An 8,859-nucleotide genomic window follows, 5' to 3' on the forward strand; every position below is an offset into this window, starting at 1 on the left:
CCTCTTGCTTCTTTTCTACCTTTCTTTTCTTTCTTCCTTTTTACTTTCTTATTTTATTTCTTCCATTCTTCTTTATTTTATTTCTTGCTTTCTTGCTTCCTTTCTTTCTTATTCCCTCTTCCTTTCTTATTTTCTTTTTCTTTCTTCCTTTCCTTTTCCTCCTTCCTTTCTTATTTGCTTTTTTCCTTTCTTCCTATCTTATTTTCTTTCCTCCTTTCTTCTTTACTAACTTTCTTTTATTTCTTCCTTTTTACTTTCTTATTTTCTTTCTTCCATTCTTCCTTCTCTTTTCTTTCTATCTCACTTTTTCTCTTACTTTCTCTCTTTCCTTTTCTTTCTCTTTCAGTGAAGTCAACTCAAAGACATAGCAGGACTGGGGAGGGAGTGTTCGCAGTAGCACAGCGCCCCCTGGGGGCCGTTCACTGGACTTCATGCCCTCCCCAAAGCTGAAACTTCCCAGGCCCATGAGTCCAGTCCATCGCAGGCAGCTGCCTCCCTCTAAACCCACTTTGCTTTCAGCAATGGAGAAAGAAAAAAGGGGAAAGGGGGAGAAAGGGGAAATGGAAAACAATTTCAAGACCCTTTGATGCTGGATCCTGGCAAAGAATCAGGAGGCCACAAAGAAATAACTTCCGAGTTATTAGAAGGGGTGGGGGAGAAACAACCCCCGGGTCTCACTTCCCCTCTCTCCTCCCTTACCCTCTTAGCCCCCTTCTGGTCTCCTCTGGGGAAATGGCAGAACTTGGGCATTGCTCAAAGATGTGACTCAGCTCCAGGGGGAAGCAGGTGGCTGGGGCAGGGGAGGGGTGAGCCTCTCTAGGTTACATTTCCCTGTCAGTCTGATTGTTTTCATAATCTGGAAGGCTATACGTCTGGGTATCTCTGTATCTTTGGTCAGCCCCTTATGATATTTGTATCTGTGGAGTTTCAATTATAAAGGCATCGATGGGTGTCTGTGGTTGTGAATGTCTCTGGGATATTGGATCGTTTTGTCTTGGGTTACTTTGAAGTTCAAGCCGTGGGAGAAAGAGAAAAGAATAAAAAAAATGAAATGTAAATAAAAACCTGAGTCTCTGTGTATGTCTACTTGTATTTGTCTCACCGTGTGGTATGTTCCGGAGTTCCGTATTCATCTGTGTCTCTCTGCACTGGACTTCTACACCTTTATGAATTTCTGGCTATTTCTCTGCCAGTGAGTCCGTACATGGCCATGTCTAATTGTGTGCCCGTCTCTACCTCCTTGGCCGTCATTGTGTGTGGTACAACTAAGAAAGAGCTGTTTAAAACTGTTTATTTATGGAGGACTTGAATTTCCCCATGGTGAGAATGTGAACCAGTTCTTTAGACATTATTGGGTTTAAACTTCTATTTTTTGCCTTCAGACGAGTCAGTTTTATCACTGAAACTAGACTCTGACAAAAATTATTTCATGTCCTATCCTGTGCCTTCATGTTGCCTGCCCGCAGATTCGGTCATTTTCAAAACTACACATAGCCTTGAGTGGCCATTTGGCATTTCTAGTGACCAAGGTTAGTTTTCTTTTTTAAATTTGCTTTTATTTATTTTTTTCTAATATGAAAAAGAAATGATCTTCCTGCTTCCAGGAAATTTGGGGTTATCATGTCCATTCAAAGACAAAATGACAAAAAATATTCACCAGGTTTAGAGTTTTCTCTCTTACATTTAGGGGTCTACTAAGTCTCTAGGAATCCTTAAGGCTTTTTCTTTTTTCTTTCCTTCTCTTTCTCTTTTTGTTTCTTTCTGGCTCATAGTCTTTTCTCTTTTTTCCCTTTTGCTCCTTCTTCCTTTTGCATTTTCTTAAATGAAAGGCACTGCTCCAATATTAGGATTAGGAATTCGGATGGAATTTGAAGTGTCCCTTTTCAGTGATTAGGTCTTTTTCTTTTCTCCTGTTGAAAGCCCACAGTTTTCCTGAAGAGGGATAAACCTTAATCTGATATGAAATTTTTTGACTTACCCAGAAAAGAATTCTGTTTATGAAAGCAAATTTTGGACAGATAAGTTTTATATTCTAGTTATGTTTATTTTAAAGGGACAAATAATAATCTTTGATTTTATTGTCCTGCTAAATGAAAAAAAAAAACCTCACCATCTAGCCTCCAAAATATATTTTAAGTCACAAGATCAATCAAGGTATAATTACCAATATTTCAGGCACTGTGGAATTCCAGATAAAGGACTATTTTTTTAAACGATAACTATCGTTTCTCAAGAAATTGGTGTTCTCGTAATTTCCCAAGAAACTCTTTGTGTTAACAAACATCATCAAAAAAAAAAAAAATCTTGAGATTCCCTGTTCACAGAGCAAAGCACAAAATCCTTTTAAATAAGCATTTATCTACAAGATGAAAATATTTCTCAGGAAATGTTTTTTGGTGTAACACAAATGTCGACATAATATCGACTCACAATAATACATCAGTTATTTCTTTTTAAAAAATGCTGCCAGAACATAATAAATTATTTTTGAAGGCTTTTTGTGTGTGTTGTTATTTTTTTTAACTGTCCAAAAATCTCAAAATAATGGATGATGTTCTATTGGGAAAGATAGCGTGTTTTTCAGTAAGTTGGTGGGAAAAGAGACTTTTTGTTTCTGTAAAGGAAATTAAATATGTGGGTGTCAATTTAAAATAATGTTTTACTGTGACACAGACCAACAAAAGCCCAGGAAACTCCAAAGTTCAGCCAATACTCAGTTTGGAATTCACACCATTGTGCACAATTAGTCCTACAATAGCGGTAGGACCCCAGAATGTCAGCCGTAGACTTAAAATTTCCTGACTTCCAAACACCATGGTTTTATTTAAACATTAGCAGGACACAGGAGGCCTGGTTAGGTTTGTGTGTGTGTTTGTGTGTGTCTGTGTGTGTGTGTGTGTTATATATTTTATATCTCTGTTTGCGGCATGTGTTGGTCTCATTATAAATGAATATATTGTATTTTCTTCCTAAATGATTAATGAGAGGTTGGGGGTTGGAGGGATTGCATTTTTGTTTCAATGAGAACAGTGTTCAAAAGACAGGAAAAGAATCCTAGAAGGTAACAGCTGGAATAGGACCCTCAAACGAACACAATATTGGAAAAGCACTCTATTTACATTATTAGAACATAGATTATTATTAGCCTGGGGAAAAACATTCGAATTCTGAAACATTACAACACAGAAAAAGGCATGTCCAAGCTGTAAAGGGCCATCAAATTCTAGAATGTTGCAATAGAATACAGGATGTCAAAGTTAGGTCAAAGGACCTTGGAATTCTAGAATGGAAGCATATATACAGTGGCAGAGACAAAAGGGACCTCAGAATTCCAGAAAAATCACAAGCCTGAATATAGAAAGTTAGAGTTGTGAAGGACTTTAGAATGTTAGACTAGCATAATACAGATACTCAGAACAGCAAAGAATCTTTGATTTCTAGAATGTCCAGGATGTCAGAACTGGATGTGACCTTCAGTTTCTAGACTATCATAACATTGATGACAGAATTTTAGAATGGGAGTGTTAAGTCTGAAGAAAAGAGAACACAGAGAGAATCAAAGGCAAGAAAGATGAAATAAAAAGGGAGAGAAACAAACAAAAAAGACTCTTCTTGAAAATCATTATTGAAACTCCCCAAGTTTAAATTAATTTCTAAAGACTTAAGGAAAACCTTGTGAAAACCAGTACTGGCCCAAATCAAAATGTCTAACCATGCTGTTAGGAGTTCTACTTAAAAGTTAAAGCAGCCTTTTGGTTCCAGACCATTTACAGATTCCAGATCATTAATTTACGGTTGTACTGTTAATTACAAGTCAGTAATGGAAAACTGAACATACAGGCTTTATGTCCGTCACCTCCATGTAGGCAGCTGTCAGAACTTTCAAGCTAAAAGCTTAAACTGTAACTGCATTTCCAGCCTGTGGGGTGGTGGGGTTGGGTTACAGGGGTGTATGGGGGAGGGGGGAGGAGGTGGATAAAAAGCTTTCACCAGGTAAGTGGTTAGTGATTAAAATGGGTTCTGGGGCTCCCAGTTTATTTTTGCATATTTTAAGGATAACAAGCAAAGAGGGCGTAAAATAAAGTTGTTTGTTCTAGCTCTGGCCTCCAAGAGCCCTTGCAGGTCTGACTCCCATGATCTATGATGCCTTGTTTCTATACCTAACTGCGATTTTGATGATTCTTCTCATACACCTTAAGGTCTCAAGTATTTGGGGGGTGTTTTATTGGTTCCCTCTGCCTTAAAGAAATTCTTTCTTAAAGTAATTTAGAAAAGAGGGAGAGAGGAGGGGGAAATCCTTTTTAAAGGACTTAGGAGGAGTGGGGAGTGGAAAGGGCTTTATTTTCTAAAGCTCAGATTCCAGAGGGAGAAGACAGTGGAAATGGGAACTGAAACCAATTTACCTAAATTCCTTTGTCCCTGCTTGGCCTTTGACTAGTAAATGGTACCTTTCACTAACCAATAAAACCAAATCAAAAGCATGCTAGGGGTTGGGGTGTTTGGGGGGATAAGAAGGTTCTGGATAAACTAGAATGTGAAATTAAAAATACACATACACACACACACACACACACACACACACACACACACACACACACACACACACCAGACTCTAATACCCCCTCATCTTTTTTCTTTTCCTACAGTTGTTTCTAATAGGGAATTGGAGGGAAGTCCATGGGTTGAAAGGTCATGGGACCTTTCTAGAATTTCAGGGAACCCCAGACACAATCTAGTACAAACCTCTCATTTCACAGGGGATGGTATCCTCCATCTTCATCCCTTTCTGGGAGACTCTTTTCTTTTTCAGTGGGATGGGGTGGTGGCAGTTGGTGACTGACTTCACTTCCAAGGGGCAACCTTTTAAAGATACCACTAGACAAAGAAAATCAACTTCTTGGCAGCCCTAAGATAAAATGGATAGACATTTGGGACAATCCAAGGAAACATCCGGGTGTATCTGGTAAAGATCCCAGCTGGCTTCGCTCCATTCTCAAGGCCTCTTTTAGTAATCCTGCCATTGTACACCATATAACCAAGTCCAGGAAAGGGATACTTTGGTGGAGGCTAGCTTAGCTTCTAGAGGACACCTTCTTCTGCTACCTCTTGTCTCTAAGTGGGTGGAAATGCTCCCTTACAATACTGCTGTTCATGCACCTTCACCAAGGATGGACAGTGAATAAATCCCCTGATGATTCTAGGATTGACTGGATCTGGATGACCACAATCCATTTCAGGATCTCTTTCTCTCTATCTCCCCCAACAGATCCTATGGAGTATTACAGTTTAATAAATATTTATTAGAATCCCTACATTTCCTCCTTTTCAGACGCCACCGCCTCCTACAGGAATTCTTTCCCAGTTGTTGGTGTCCTTCCCATTCCCATTCTAGGAAGTTCTCATTTTTCAGAATTTTCCACAGACCCCTATCTAGAGTAATTTTTTACTTAAAGTAAATTTGTCTCTACCCACCTACTTCTTGTGGCTTCTATAACAAAGGCATACAAGCATAGTGGTGCAGCCACTAGTATTATGATTATTATTATTACATAGTACAGTGGATAGAGCACTGGCCTTGAATTCAGGAAGACTGGAATTCAAATCAAGCCTCAGACACTTGCCACTAGACCTTGGGCAAGTCACTTAATTCTGCCCCTCATCCAGGGCCATCTCCAGTTGTCCTGATTCATATCTGGCCATTGGACCCAGATGACTCTGGAAGAGAAAGTGAGGCTGGTGACAGCACAGCATCCCCTTCACTCAAATCCAATTCACATGCTTGTCATGATATCACCTCCCTGATGTCATGGTCTTCTTCAAAAATGAAAGACAAAAAAAAAATTACACATTACACAAAAAATTGTTTTATGCAAAACACAAAATATGCTAAAATGAAGACATAATAAATACTATGCCTTGATAATAAACAGAATTATGAAGTAAAAAGTTAATGATAAATTAAGCACAGTACTGTATAGTAAAGTTAACATAGGTGTTCAATGTGTTTCCCTTTTCCGACCCACCTCATCTTGGCCTTTATCACTGGTGATTGACTTCTCAAATTTTTTTTCAATGAAGCTCCCAAGATATATTTCTTTTTTCTTAATATATCTGATGACAGCAAGCAATATTATCCTCAATTAATCTTTGAACGTTTCAAAAATCTTGAAGTGTTTCAATCCATATTTTCAATAAAAGAAAAAAAAAATCCCTCAGATGATGAAATACTCCTGCCAACTGTTTCACTGTATCCTTTTAGGTTTGAGCTCAGGTTCCCAAATTCCTTTCTTCTGCAATCTTTGCAGTAGCCACTGGATCAGATCCTCTTTGGACAATTCTTTTTCCTGAAACTGAATCCCCTCCTCCTCCTCATCCTCACTCACTCCTAGCTCCAATTCTTGTGTTAATTCTACAATCTTGTTACTCTCATCTTCAAGCATTTCCTCTTTGTCAAATCCACAGAAATTGGGGATGAACAGCAGGCACATTTTCTTCCTTCCAAACTCTCTTCGTATATATTTCTGTACCATCTTTCCATGCCTTTCAGAATTCTTTATGTAAAGTCAAATTTGCATAATGCAAATTTACACAAAGAGAGAACTGTCTGTATTTTTGAATATATTGTGTATAAAGTATCTGCATCCCACTCTCAATGGAATATAAATTCCTTGGTAGAAGGGCCTTCCATTGACTTTGCTGTCCCACTTCCTAGCTAGTATCTGGAACCTATCAATCAATCAATCAACAAACATATACTTAGGGCCAGGCACTACACAAAGCACTGGAGACAAAAGTGAAACAGTTCCTGCCCTTGCAAACTTTCATTCTAAGGTGGAATAATATTATAATAATAATGTTTATCCTTCATTCTTGAAGAAGACCATAACATCAGGCAGGTGATGCCATGACATACATGGGAATTGGATTTGAGTGAGGAGGTGCTATGCTAAGTCACCAGCCTCACTTTCTCCTCCATCTAGACTCAGTGGCCAGATAGGAATCAGGACAATGGGAGATGACCCTGGATGTGAGGCAAACAGGGCCCAGTCATACAGCTAGTAAGTGTCCAGTGTCTGAGTCTGGATTCCAACTCCTGTCCTCCTGACTCCAAGGTCAGTGCTCTATCCACTGGGCCACCTAGTGGATAATACCAAAGTATGTGCATGAATATACATACATCTCTATAAAGCCAAGGCAAAGGATGAAGGTAGCTTTGGCAGCTGGGGGAGGGGGGCCAGGAAAGACTTCATATAGGAAGTAGTACCAAAGAAGAACTCCCAAGGGAGCCTAGGATTCTACAAGGAGAAAAGGAAGGAGATCACTCAGAATATTGGAAACCATCTGTGCAAAGTCACACGGATCCAAGATGGAGTCATTTGTGCAAAAAGAGATGAGGACAACCTACCCGGCTTGTGGTTGTGAACAACAACAAAAAGAAAGAGATTAATTAATAATGAGTCTGAAAAGCTAGGTAGCCAAATTGGGGAGGACTTCAAATAGCAAAGGAGTGTGTTTGTTTCCATCCTTAGGGGGCAGCTGAGTAGTTAAAGTGGTTAAAGCCCCAAGTTTGGAGTCAGGAAGATCTTAGCTCAAATCTAGTTGTGTGAACCTAGGGAAGCCACTTCACCCTGTTTGCCTCAATTTCCTCATCTGTAAAACGAGTTAGAAAAGGAAATGGCAAACCACTTCAGTATCTTTGCCAAGAAAACCCCAAAGGAGATCATGAAGAGTCAGACATAACCGTAATAAAATTTCATCCTTGAGGTATGAGGAGTTTCCTGGAGTTTATTGAGCAGGGGGAGGACCTGGAACATAATAGAATGAGGGACTGAATTGAATCAAGATGAACAGAGAAGAAATGAATAAAAAAGCATTTATTCCTTACTAGATACAAACGTAAGTACTCTGCTGAACATTGCATATACAAATAGAAAACAGAAGCAGCTATCATAAATTCCATACTTCATATGCTTCCTAGATTAGTACCTAAGGTCCGGGAGAGCAAATACAGACTATTTAGAACCTTAGCTTAGAACATAGTGAGTTCATTCATTCATTCATGCATGCATGCATGCATACTGTGCTTTCTATATTATTATCTCTCTTCAGATCTCCAATTCTTAAATGGTTCTTCATTTCTTCCTTCTCCTCTCCCTCTTCTTTCCTCTTTGGCCTTCCTCCTTATCCTTCCCCCCCTCTTTTGTTCCCCTTTTCTCTTCCTTATTTGACTTCTCATTCTTTTCTTTCTCTTTTCCATTTCTTCCTCTTCTTCCTCTGCTGCCTGCTCCATTTATCTTTCCCTTCTGCTCCTAGAAGTGTCTGGCCAGAGGAGGTACCTTAATAAAACCCCTTGTTCTATTGAATTGAATTAAATGACCAAGCCTTTCTACCTTCCTGTTTATCAGCCTGGATCAACTCCACCAATTTATTTGTACAGAAAGTGATGGAAGGAGGATGAGGAGGGTCAGAGGAAGTCTACATGATTGACTGAAAAATAGTTCATTGTACAGAGTTGCTTCAGGACATCAGATCAAAGGATCCAGGGGTCTAATTCTAGAGTCAGAAGGGACTTAAAGGTGATCTTGTCTAAGCCCTTCATTTTACAAATGAGGAAAATGAGGCCTCCTGAAGTTAAATGACTTTTCCAAGGTCTCATGGGGAATATTAGAAGCAAACCCAAGGGTGGCTAGGTTGGGCAGTGGATAGAGCACTAGCCCTGGAGTCAGGAGCACCTGAGTTCAAATCCGGCCTCAGACACTTAAGAATTACCTAGCTGTGTGGCCTTGGGCAAGTCACTTAACCCCATTTGCCTTGCCAAAAAAAAAAAAAAAGGAAACCTAAGAAGCAAATCCAGATCCT

The 8,859-nt window shown here is 39.4% G+C and overlaps 1 long non-coding RNA gene across 1 annotated transcript in view; it reads right to left on the reverse strand.

Annotated features, from left to right (window-relative positions):
- Positions 1-4,851, reverse strand: part of LOC141497957 (uncharacterized) — a 187,740-nt gene extending 182,889 nt beyond the window's left edge. Inside the window, exon 1 of the long non-coding RNA XR_012471498.1 lies at positions 4,744-4,851. This is a non-coding gene — a long non-coding RNA (uncharacterized LOC141497957). The remainder of the gene's footprint in view (positions 1-4,743) is intronic.
- Positions 4,852-8,859: the final 4,008 nt, after the last annotated feature.

This window comes from Macrotis lagotis, chromosome X, assembly GCF_037893015.1.
Source record: "Macrotis lagotis isolate mMagLag1 chromosome X, bilby.v1.9.chrom.fasta, whole genome shotgun sequence".
Lineage (NCBI taxonomy): Eukaryota > Metazoa > Chordata > Mammalia > Peramelemorphia > Peramelidae > Macrotis > Macrotis lagotis.